Here is a 12,899-nt window from a genome sequence, read left to right as displayed (position 1 = left end):
TAATACACGTTTCAAAATGATGCCGAAGTAACAACATACTGATACCGGTTAGTAAAAACCATGAATTAATGCTTTGTCAAGTCTGCAGACAGACGGCAGGCGAAAAACCTTTTAAAATTCGTGTTTTTCTAGATGGAGATTGGCTAAGCTAACGCAGTATATGCCCCGACCGTCCACACTCACAACAACGGCCTATACAGACATAAATACAGCAGCGACTGTATTCACCATGACACAGGCAGTCTGTGGTGTGTACTTGTTTAACTTTTGTCGAGTTTCTGAACATATATAAGGAGCTGTGAGCTCTGAGTGCTCACAGCTAACGGCTGTGTTGTGTTTCTGGATTTCTCATTGAAGATGACGTCACGGCTCCGCCTACACTGCGTTACTATAGTAACTACCCCAGTTCCTAAACTGTAATGGAAGCGCAGCATGAAGTGAGTCGGCCCTGTTAAGGCCCAACGCGGCCAAGCCGTACCGAGCCGTACCGAGTGTGGCCGAGGCCGACCGTGTAGTGGAAATGCGCCATTAGACATGTAAAGTTAATTCCCAAATGCAATATAGTACCTACACAAACACAGCTTCTGTAATGATACTGGCATCAAAGTAGAACTTTTGAAAGCTACCGATTGTATTCACATCTCATAGCCATTGTCAGTTTCACAGGGTACACAATACAGAGCTACTTTTAAGGTGGATGTAACGCATTTGAGAATGGACAGTCTTTCATTAACATATTTTAAGACTGGGCCTGTTTCTCGGGTGGTAAAGAGAAAATAGACATTTAAAAAGCCGGAGAGAAATAGCAACAAGGTCAAGGTAACACACACCTATTCATTTCTATTTGTATTAAGATTTTTACCTTTCTGATTTAATCAAGTCTTCTAGTTTCTTTTGGATTATAAAGGGTTTCAGTGCCAAGTGTTTTTGTCAAAGCTGCATTGGAGAGAATGTTTAAGATGTCAATAAATAATAATCAATAAAATTATATAATTTTAAATTACAGTTTCCTGATGTTTTGACTTTCACACCGGATACATTATAAGTTAGTTGAAAAGCTGACTTGTATTTTTGTCTATCATGTACTGTATATCATGGTTCTTTTTTTGTTTCTGGCAGGAAAGGGCTTTCATACACTAGCCCCACTACACTTAATCGGACCCATGTTAAGTCATGATTTATACAACCTTCTTTATTTAGCGAGACGACAACAACATCCTCATGTCTAACATGCAAATCCAACATTATTTTGCTAATAAAAAAAAGTAAATGAGTAGCATTTTAAAATGTATAATGTTGGTGCCCCCAGGTGATGATATTAAATAAGAAAAGGGACATATATAGACAGAAGTGCACGCCCCCTACAGCTATGGTTATTTTTAAGTTTACTGCAGTTTACACATCTCTATTAATGGATTACATGTTGGATGTATACATGAGGACCAATAACTCTTACTTGGTAACATGAACTGGAAAGACTGCAGGACCATTAACTGTACTGTAGGCATCAAATACAGAAGCAGAACACATTGACAAAACACTGAAACACATATTATTCTCACCTCAAGGAAAAGAGGAAGAAAAATCATCTCCTAACCAGAGACCCAAAAGCACATGGATTAGCCTTTTTAGAAAAATTCCTGAAGAGGAGGAGACAGTGATAAACTATGGACACCGGTGCATGACGTCTTCCCATTGTGTGTGTGTGTGTGTGTGTGTGTGTGTGTGTGTGTGTGTGTGTGTGTGTGTGTGTGTGTGTGTGTGTGTGTGTGTGTGTGTGTGTGTGTGTGTGTGTGTGTGTGTGTGTGTGTGTGTGTTCTCCAATCCTCTGCTGTGATGATGCTGTGCGACGTGTATGTGAGGGCAGTTTAATGTGTATGAGGAGTGAATAATGCCACAGAGAGAAGGTATGCATAGACTGCTACAGTACGTCACCAGATACACTCTCACTGTAGCAGACTTTCCTTTTAAAGAGCAATGGAGCATCCTGTTACACTTATCAACTCAGACGCTGTTCAATTAAACAGGACTGCCTATTCCATCATTTCCGTAGGCCTATGACCTCATCAATGCCCTTTAAAAGCTGAAATGTGCTTTAACATCTGTAACATTCAGTGGTGTAAAGTAGTCATGTAGATTTACTCAAGTACTGTGCTAACTAAGAAACATTTTGAGAGGGTTGTACTTTACTTGACTATTTCAATGTTTTGCAATGTGCACTTCTACTCCACTACATTTCAGTAAATAGTGTACTTCTCTTCTACTACGACTATTAATACCTTTGGTTACTTTACAGATCTGGATAAATGATGTGAAATATAATCAAGTGTTAAATCAGACTTTAGTTCCACCTGGAGTAAATTCACAAGCTACCCTGCAGTCAGTGGCGGCCGGTGGTCTTTTTTTTTGGTGGGGCTCTTGACGTACCGCAAGTGACCTACCCGGGGGGTTTCCCCCCGAATTTTTTTTTCGAGAAATGACCCCTTAAATGATGACTTCTGGTGATGTTAGAGGGGGGGGGGAAGGAGAAATCGAGGCTTAAAAATATGAGAAGACTGATCAATACCTCCATAATCTTCAGTGTGGAAAATATTATTTATCAACCTGAACATCTACTACTTTACCAGGAATTTGTGTTCTCAGAACTGGTCTGTTTTTTTCTTTCTTAAAACTGTTCATGTTTTATGAACCAACACCTTCACCAAGTAGCTTTACAGTGAACTGCATGTGAGATATAAAATTAATAGCATCTTTTCAGTAGCATTAATTATAAATATTTAAGTGGTTCAATACAAGTCACTACAGCATTTCAAACTGAACTGTGAATAAATGCAATTTAAAAAAAATAACCACAGCACAAAATGTCATAAATTGTGTTTTTTCTTTGTTTCTCTGAGGATTATTTACAAACAGGCTTATTTACATATATCAATAACTCAGAAATGAAAAAGCTACATCGTCTAACACGAACAACCAGTTAGCATAATGATAATATATGTGTTATGTACAATGTATCTGGCAAGGCTAGAGCAAGAAAGAACATAAAGTTTGCAAAAGGTTTAAATAACTTCAAGTATCTGTCTTCAGATTACGTGGAGGTTTTAGTCCGATGGGAAGCAGATTTTAAGCGACACCGAAGATAAACCAAAAATGTGGTGGAGCTGCAAACCGTGTAGTGTTGCTGGGACAGAACAGGAGCTATAACCGTTGGAAAATACATCACAGACAATGCAACAAACGTGGAGACAGAACAATCACTTCTGTGATAAATGCCCACTTATTAATAAACTTCTAACAACCATGGGAAACCTCCTCTCTACATATAAAGTGATATCCAAGCATGGGAAACAAAAGACAGCATTTACCTGTTTGCATCCAGCTAGCCAAGCCTTTCTTGTGTACCAGCTACTTGTGAAGCCTCGTGTATAAATGTTGTCTTTTTCACGAGATTGCTGCGATATATTCAAATCGGGTTGGTCCGGTGCAAGGTCTTTAAGCAACAATTTATCTGCCAAACTTCTCCTTTCGAAAGGATTGGAGATTAGCTCTTGAACAGAATTAGGCGCGGACCGAGGTCCGGAGACTCCACCTGCACACGAAGCCATCCTCATCAACTACTGCGTCAACCGGATACGAGTCACTGTCCAAACTACTCACAGACTGCACTGGGCGCTGACATTGGCGCCCGGTGACCGTCATCTTTGACGACGCTAATTGGCTGAAATTATATTTTCGCGGCATAGTTTACACGTTACAGATAGCAACAGTCAGCTGCTGGTGGCTGCTGCTGCACTGGTTGAAGGCTCCTCTCTTAGCGCCCAGACGAGAGAAGGTGCATGGGCAAGGCCAGGCAGGAAACATGTGACTTATCAGTAACTTTAGACATCGTAACACAATTTTAAACGAGATTTTATTGTAGATTATACATTTTACTGATACCAATTATATAATATTTACCTTGTTCATTAAAAATAAAAATAAAAACATATATATTTTTTTAAACATATTTTTTTTTTTTTATTTTAATTTTAATTATTATTTATTTTTATCAATATGGGAAGAGGTGGGGCGGCGCCCCTAGCGCCCCTATGGACCGGCCGCCACTGCCTGCAGTATACAAAGTCATTCAAACTAGCTGCACCTTTACCAGCTTTGAGAACACTTTAATGATCAATCATTATAATCAAATCATATCATATATATTATCAGTGGCGTTTTTATATGTACAAAAGTGGTGGGGCACAAAAAACTTAGATGTCTATATAAGCTTCTGCAGTGACGTGCAGTGAGGTTCATGGCTGAGGCACTGGCACTGACTCTTCAGGTTTACAAATATTATATTTTGACCTAAACCAAAATATAATATTATTTTCAAAAGCTTTTTTTGTCTGATGCTTCGATTAATTTTAAACAGACAGTTCAACAAAAAGGATACCCAAAAAATGTAATTTTATCATTTAAATATTGAATTGTTCTCTCTTAGTAAGATCCCATTTTCAATAGAATTGCGGTCTTCAAGGTTCAAGGTTCAAGGTTCTTTATTGTCAATCTGACATAGCTACAGAGTAATTATGCAGTTGAAAATCTTATGTCACAGGCTTCTCCAACAATGCAACATAATAACATAACATAATAACAATAAGAGCATGAGCAATACAAAAATAATAATAGTTATAAAAATGAAATAAAGTTATGATGTGGAATAGTGCAGTATCAGTCTATATACAAGTTATTGGAATGATATATATATATATTAGGTATTAGATACATACTACTGAGTAGCAGTTGAATGTTTGAAGTTGTTTCAACAGTTCAATTTTTTAACAGTCTCACTGCCCGCGGGAAGAAACTGTCTCCGAATCTTCTTGTCCTTGCCAGGATGCTGCGGTAACGTCTGCCAGACGGCAACAGAAAGAACAGTTTATGGCTGGGGTGATGGGGGTCTTTGATAATCCGTAGTGATTTCTTCCTGAGCCGCTGGGAGTAAAGGTCCTCCATGGATGGCAGCTCCGTCCTGGTGATGTGCTGTGCAGTTTTCACCACCCTCTGTAAAGCCTTACGATCGAGGTCGGTGCAGCTGCCGTACCAGGCCGTCATGCTGCCAGTGAGGATACTCTCTATCGTGCACCTGTAGAAGTTGCAGAGTATCCTGGAATCCATTTTGAACCTCCTCAACCTGCGGAGGAAGAAGAGCCGCTGTCGAGCTTTCTTGGTGATGGTGGTGGTGTGAAGAGACCATGTCAGGTCCTCAGTGATGTGGACCCCAAGGAACCTGAAGCTTTTGACTCTCTCCACCGTAGTCCCATTGATGGCGATGGGGGCGTGTCCCTCTCCCTGCTGCTTCCTGTAGTCCACAATCAGCTCCTTTGTTTTGCTGATGTTGAGATGGAGGTTGTTCTCCTGGCACCAAGATGTCAGGTTTTCGACCTCCTCTCTGTACGCCGTCTCGTCATCGTCTGTGATCTGGCCGATGACGGTCGTGTCATCAGCAAACTTCACGATGGTGTTGGAGCTGTGTGTGGCCACGCAGTCGTGGGTGAACAGGGAGTAGAGGAGAGGGCTGAGCACGCAGCCTTGAGGGGCACCGGTGTTGAGAATCAGGGTGGAGGATGTGATATTTCCCACCCGCACTGCCTGGGGTCTGCCCGTCAGGAAGTTCAGGATCCAGTCACAGAGGGCGCTGTTGAGCCCGAGGTCTCTGAGCTTGATGGCCAGCTTGGAGGGCACAATGGTGTTGAATGCTGAACTGTAGTCAATGAACAGCATTCTCACATATGTGTTCCTGTTCTTCGGGTCCAGGTGTGAGAGGGCAGTGTGGAGGGTGAGGGCTATGGCGTCGTCTGTGGACCTGTTTGCTCTGTAGGCAAACTGCAGGGGGTCCAGAGATTCAGGGAGGGAGGAGGTGATGAATAATTTGACTAACCGCTCAAAGCACTTCATTATGATGGAGGTGAGTGCTACTGGGCGGTAGTCGTTGGGGCAGGTGATGATTGTCTTTTTGGGGACAGGAATGATGGTGGAGTGTTTAAGACATGTGGGGACTACAGACTGCAGCAGGGACCTGTTGAAGATGTCTGTGAACACCTCTGCCAGCTGAACTGCACACACCCTGAGAACACGGCCAGGGATGCCATCAGGTCCAGGAGCCTTGTGTGGGTTAACCCTTTTAAAGGATTTACACACATCTGCCCTGTTTAAAACAAAAGGGCAGTGTAGCTCCTGGTCCCTCTGTACCTCCACAGCCTGGCTGCTCTCAAAGCGTGCAAAAAAACTGTTTAGCTCATCTGGGAGAGATGCGCACGCAGACACTCCCGCAGCACCCCCCGCTGCTCCTTTGTAGTCAGTCATTGTCCTTAGTCCCGCCCACATATTCCTAGTGTTACAGCCTTTGAAGTCAGATTCCACCTTCTCTTTGTACTGTCTCTTTGCATTTTTAATTGCTCTCCGGAGATCATACCTAGACTTCCTGTACTCCTCCAAATCTCCCGCTGTGTGCGCGAGAGGGCGCGCTTTCAGTTTGCCGCGCACCTCACCGTTTACCCAGGGCTTTTGATTTGGGAATGTCCGTACAGAAACCTTCGGTACCACGTCATCGATGCATTTCCCAATGTAGCAGATGAGGTGTCCGTGTGTGTGTTGATGTTATTGTCCTCAAACACACTCCAATCCGTAGATGCAAAGCAATCCTGCAGTGCTGAATCTGACTCATCGCTCCATCGCTGTACTGTCCTTGTTATCGGTCTGTCCCTTTTAAGTTTCTGCTTGTACGCAGGCAACAACAGTAGTGAGATATGGTCTGATTTGCCGAAGGGAGGGCGAGGGAGAGCCTTATATCCATTCCGGAAAGGGGAATAAACATGGTCCAGTATGTTTCCCCCGCGCGTTGGGAAGTTGATGTGTTGGTAATATTTTGGCAAAACCTTCTTCATGTTGGCGGTGTTGAAATCTCCGGCCACAACGAACGCCGCATCTGGCCGTGAAGTCTCGGTTTTATCAATAAACCCAAACAGCTGATCGAGTGCCGTGTTGTTGTCGGCGAGTGGCTGCGGCGGGATATACACTGCTGTTATCACAACAGATGTGAATTCCCTCGGCAGATGGAAGGCCCGACATGAGATCATGAGGTGCTCTAGCGGTGCGGAACAGTCCGATGAAATAATCTTCACATCTGAGCACCAGTTGTTGTTAGTCATTACACACACACCGCCTCCCTTACTTTTCCCCGAGTTAGCAATCCGGTCCTGACGAAAAATAGAGAATCCGTCAGGGACAATAGCGGAGTCCGGGATAGCGGGGTTGAGCCAAGTCTCAGTGAGAATTAACACGTTACAGTTCTTAATGTCCCGTTGAAAAGCAATCCGGCTTCTGAGTTCATCTAGCTTATTTTCAATGGATTGAACATTAGCCAGAAGAATACTCGGAAGAGGGGGCCGATTTTCCTCGTTTTACCTCAGTCTGACCAGCAACCCGGCCCGGCATCCCCGCTTTGTCTTCTTCTTGCGTCTCTCAGGTAGAACAGCAACAGGTAGCCATGGTGAATCTCCATTGTTTGTCGGAGGGTTAATATTGTCCACGAAGTTTCGCAATTGGAAAAGTTCCTCTCTGCTATATTGTATGGCAGAGTAGGTGCGGTCGGCTAGCATGTTGCGAACCATGTTAAAAGTAAAACGGCAAAAGTAAAAGAAATATGTACAAAATACGAAAATGGGCAAAGTTGGAGAGGAGCACAAAGACGATGCGGCCATCTTCACCGGCGCATCTCGCAACCAAGTCTTACCTTGACTTGAAGAAAAAGTCCATTTGCCTATCCTTCTGGACAAACATCTCTATTACTTTTTTGTAAAAGTCCTCCTTATCTTCTTGTAGTTTCAAAAGTCTATCATAAATCTAATCGATAGATTTATGATTAAAAAATTATAAAAGTAGGGTAGACATGTGGATATTATCCGGCTGAACAAAACGTGCATTTATCTAACAGGTACGTTTCCCACAGATCTTATTTGGAGCTATTTTCTAAAATCCTATGGAGAAATCTCATTGCTTTTTTGTCGAGGGAAGCCAAGCGCAGCTTACTTCCGGGTTTTAGGACGTGTCACTGCAGCTCTCTCGTCTCCTCTTCACACACCACACTTTTCGCGGCACACCTACTTACAGCCAATCAGCTCTGAATGATGTGAGATGACGTATGGTGGGGATGGCAGCTCAGTGCCCATATGGTCATTATTTTTTTGCCACACACATTAAATAGGAAAATACTCTGAGCATGCGCAGTGTAGTTTTTACAGTCACCATTCACTTAGACAGTGAGAGAGAGGGGCATGATCGGGTTTTGTCCCACATGGCTCTAAACAGCTTAATAGGCACACACTAGGCTTGTTTGAGACAAGCGAGACCTGCGCAGACCTGCGCAATTGCGATCGACGTCTTGCTAGTGCATTGCATGATGGTTAGTCATTTTGTCCGACTTGCTCTGGAGGCTCGCCTACATGAGACGTTGAAATCTCGCGGGACAAAGACGCCCGCAGACTTGAGAGCGCTGCGCGGCGAGGCGGCGCAGTTTCTCTCCACGGGCTGCGGAAGCAAAATCCTTGATGGGAAACGACTCGCTGGTATCTCGAGCTGAGCGCTCATTGGTGGTTTTTACCGCGTGCTGGGGATGAAACTCTCCATTGGCTCGGCAAAAGTGTGTTGTTGTTTTGTGTCAGTTTTACGTCGCCACTTCCATTCACATTTTTCATCATTGTTCCACAATGTTTATCATCATGAAATTAATATCTATATATTTTATACTATACTTGCACTGCTTACCGTTGTCATACTTTATATATCTTAGCATATTCATACAACACACTGTTCATACTAGGCTAGGCTACTGTGTATATAGTGTATTCATACCCCTCACTGTTTTTTCATCATTCAATTCATTCTATATTTTATTCTGTAGATTGTGTACATTACTTTTCACTTTACTGCATTTTGCACTCCTGGTTAGAAGCTAAACTGCATTTCGTTGTCTCAGTACCTGTAATCTGTGCAATAACAATAAAGTTGAATCTAATCTTGAGCAGGAACAAATGTATTTACTTAGTACATATCTGACATTAACGATTAAACACATTTGTGCATTCTTTATAAATGCAAACCGAGTCAAGCCGACTCCGAGCTGTCCGACTTCAGGCGAGCTTTTTGAGACCTCCCCCGGCTGCGATCGGCTATTCTCGTCTACTTTCGAGGCGAGCCGCAGCTCTAATGTGACTGTAGACACTAATTAGAAGAACACAGACTAAAACAGCAATGTACTGTACAGACGAATCAGATGATTAAACATGATCTTAAAATATATTTTATATATTTGTTATTTATTTTTTGCATTTTTTTTAATCATTATTTGTAATACTTTCTGCACACTAGGTGGGGCTGTGCCCCACTTGCCCCTAATGACCAGTCACCACTGTATATTATTCTTGAATAGGTCAATCTACACAATGGATACTTTTACTTTTGGATATTTAGTATTTTGTTGCTAATCAGTCTGTACTTTTAATTGAGTAACATTTTGAATGCAGGACTTTTACTTGTAACAGAGTATTCCCCCACTCTGGTACTTCTACTATTTCTTAAGTACATTATCTGAGTACTACAACCTCTGGTTACATTCAAGCCTTTGTGAAATGAGTTTACACAAAGTTCCCCCCCCATGGAACTCTCCATCTCAAGTCTTCCTAAGCATTTTTTCTCCCCAAATGATTCCTTCTTTTTAGCTGGGTTGTATTCTTATCTGGAGCATTCAGTCCAGAACCCCCCCTCTCAGCCATACACTTAGCTGCTGCGTGTTGCTGTTATTCTCACTGCCAGAGGAGGGAGACAAAGTTCCCCAACCTTAAGATATGAAATGAATGTATTATGCAGGGCAGCACCCTCAGCAGCACAGGCAAGTCACAATATTAAGCAACAATGAGGAAAAAGGATCTGACAATAATTAAAACTTGCACATGGATGAAATATGTATATCAATATATTGGCTGCACAATTGAAAGAGTTCAAACCCATTTATAACACATTTTTCATGTTGTGACTCAAGTTGTAATACTCAGCCAGAAATGAAACAGTTTTGTGCAACACAAGAATCAGTGGTGGTACTTTATGCTGTACTGTACATTTATACTCTATTACATTTGGAAAAGCAGAAGCAAATGATGTACTTTTTACTCCAATACATTTATTTTACAGATTTATGTATTAGTTAGGCTACTTTACAAATTCAGATTTTGACACACAATACTTAGGGGAAAACGTTTACATTTGATTATTTGGTACAGATTGAAACCATCTAACATTATATCTAAGACACTAACCATGTGTGGGTTAACATACATGAAAATGTATTGGCAGCTAAGTGAATTGTTTAAAAATATTTTACAGTTCCAGATTTGTGTGATGTTTTTGCTCCTTTTGCTTCAAAATATTTAGAATAGTTAAGAATTTGTTGAGTATTTATACTCGTGTAAATAATCGAAATACTTTTCCCACCACTCACAAGAATACACAGGCACATAGTAGGCCTATGTATGTATGCAAATGTGAAACCTTAGAAAGCAACACTTGAGACAAAAACAAATTACTATTTTAATATGGATAAAACAAACATGACCTTTTATCTTATTATTTTCATTCTTTATTTATGTATTCTGTTTTTAGTGCGACTAACAATTTATTTAAAAAATGGCATCAACAACCTCGCATACACTTCCGCCCCACCGCCCCCCCCCCCCCCCCCCCCCCCCCCCCCGCCTCTGTGTGGCACTGTGCACCCCCCCTATGGGTGAGTGGGCTGCAAGTCAAATGAGCTCTCCGTCATCCTGCCGCCGAGCACCGGAGGTACTGCGGTAAGATGCGGCGACGCACGATGCCGAGCGCTGGATGACATGATGCGCAATGGCCGAACGAGTGGGGGGGGAGACCGAAGAAGCATTCACTAACTGCGGGGTCTGCCTCTGATCTACACGAGAGGGCTACAGCGATGCGTGTGTGACTGATCTGTAGAGCTGCAGCTCCAGTGGTGCAGGCCGAGGGGAAGGATGTGATGCCGCTGAAGGATGCTCCACAGCCCGAGGAGGGAAGAATAGGCTTCGTCTGTAAACAAGGAGGAAGCAGAGAGACATTAAGTGAAGGACACTTCATTCAAAGACACTAAGGCATCGAATAAGGTGAGAATTAATCAGAGCATTCCTCAGGCATCCCTTTCAGGACATGTTGGATGGGGATACAGATTCTCCAGGTACAGTGTGTGGTTACATGTGGCTCATCTTTATCACAGTGCTACACATCCTGCTCATATGTGGAGGCTAATATGATATGCATGGACTCTACTTGAGTCCCTGTGTGCAAATCATTTGAACTATGTAGGCACGAGGAGTGGATTTATGGATTGATGGCCACCTGTGATTCATTGTGTGTCCCTTTAATGGTTCTGTAAGGCTGATGCAACTACTCATCTAATTGGCACCCTGATGGACATGGTGTGAATTCCAATTTCATATAAGAATAGGGCTCTGTTGTGTCAGAGTAGTTTGAAAAAGAAGCCACTTAGATTTAAATGCATGGCTTTTGACAAACTCACACCCCCACAGACATGACAGCTGTAATCCACTCAGCCAAATCACATCTCTGTGTGGGATTTATTAAGTATGTTTTCATTTAGATTTTAATAACATCTGCGCAGAATCTGCTTTAAATTCTTTCTTATTAATGACATAAGTAATGTATTAAATTGTGTCTCCTGCTGGTATTATTTCAGCTAAAGCAAACAATTAACATATGAGTGTTTCTGTGTTCATAAGCACATATCACATTCTTTCACCTATGGGTCTTAAATGTCTTGTTTTGTCCCACTTCCCGCAGGTTGTTTGTGACAGCTGAGTCAGTCCTCAGTGATGAGAGAGCGGCCGACAGGGAGGGCGTTGAAGCTCTGAAGACAGCATCACTGAGCGTCAGTGTGGAGGAAAACAAACTTCTCATTATCCACTCCATCATCAGCGCCGACAAATGGATGTCTGACCTGGGCGTTTCTTTTCTTCAGGACTCTCAAAGTTGAGGAGGGATAAAGAGAAACAAGCACAACTCCAGCTGGCTGTCAGGGAAACAGCTCATTCTATTTCTCTTTTTTGTCAGAATGAACTAAGATTTGAGCAAGAGAGTCTTTCAGTGTCGAGTAGATTTGTCAGAATTAAATTATACAGTATTTCATAATGCTTACTGTATTCTTCTTCCAACTATGATATGTTTACCTTTTGAGCTGTCACGCTCTGAATCAAGAATAGACTCTTGACAGTGCCAGCACTTCCTCTCATGAATAGGATTTCAACTTGACCTGACAGTCTGCATTTTAATAAAGCATAAGCGAGGACAAACCAATAAAACATAGATGAGGCCAACAACAAGCACCATGCTCCAGCAGAATAATAACAACAACTACCCCTGCCTGAACGTGTCAGGCTCCACCAGAGACATGCTCCAGAAGTGCTCCAGAGCCTCTCTGCCCTTCCCCAGCCGACTGGAGCTGGGCCTGGGAGACCTGCCGCTGATCCGGGGCCTCCGAGCCTGGGCCCTGTGCTCCAAGAACCGCCGGAAGGTGGGAGGAGGCCAGGCCCCCATAGCTCCTCCTGTGGGCCGTGGGGGTTCCACTTCCTGCCCCAGGCCTGCAGATGTGTGCCTGAGTGGGGAGTGGGGTCGCATGGGGTACGGGCTACCTCTGGGGCTGGACGCCAGGCAGGCTGGGCTTGGAGCCTTAGTTACAGTGGCCACTCTGAAGACCTCAGAGGGCAGCGGGAAGACGCAGACTCAATGCCTCTTCCTCCGGACTGAGAAAGGAAGCTGTTTGTACTCCACAGCCAAACCCA

This window comes from Trematomus bernacchii, unplaced genomic scaffold (assembly GCF_902827165.1).
Source record: "Trematomus bernacchii unplaced genomic scaffold, fTreBer1.1, whole genome shotgun sequence".
Taxonomy (NCBI): domain Eukaryota; kingdom Metazoa; phylum Chordata; class Actinopteri; order Perciformes; family Nototheniidae; genus Trematomus; species Trematomus bernacchii.
The sequence above is the reverse complement of the archived record's forward strand: the minus strand, read 5'-3'. Positions refer to the sequence as shown.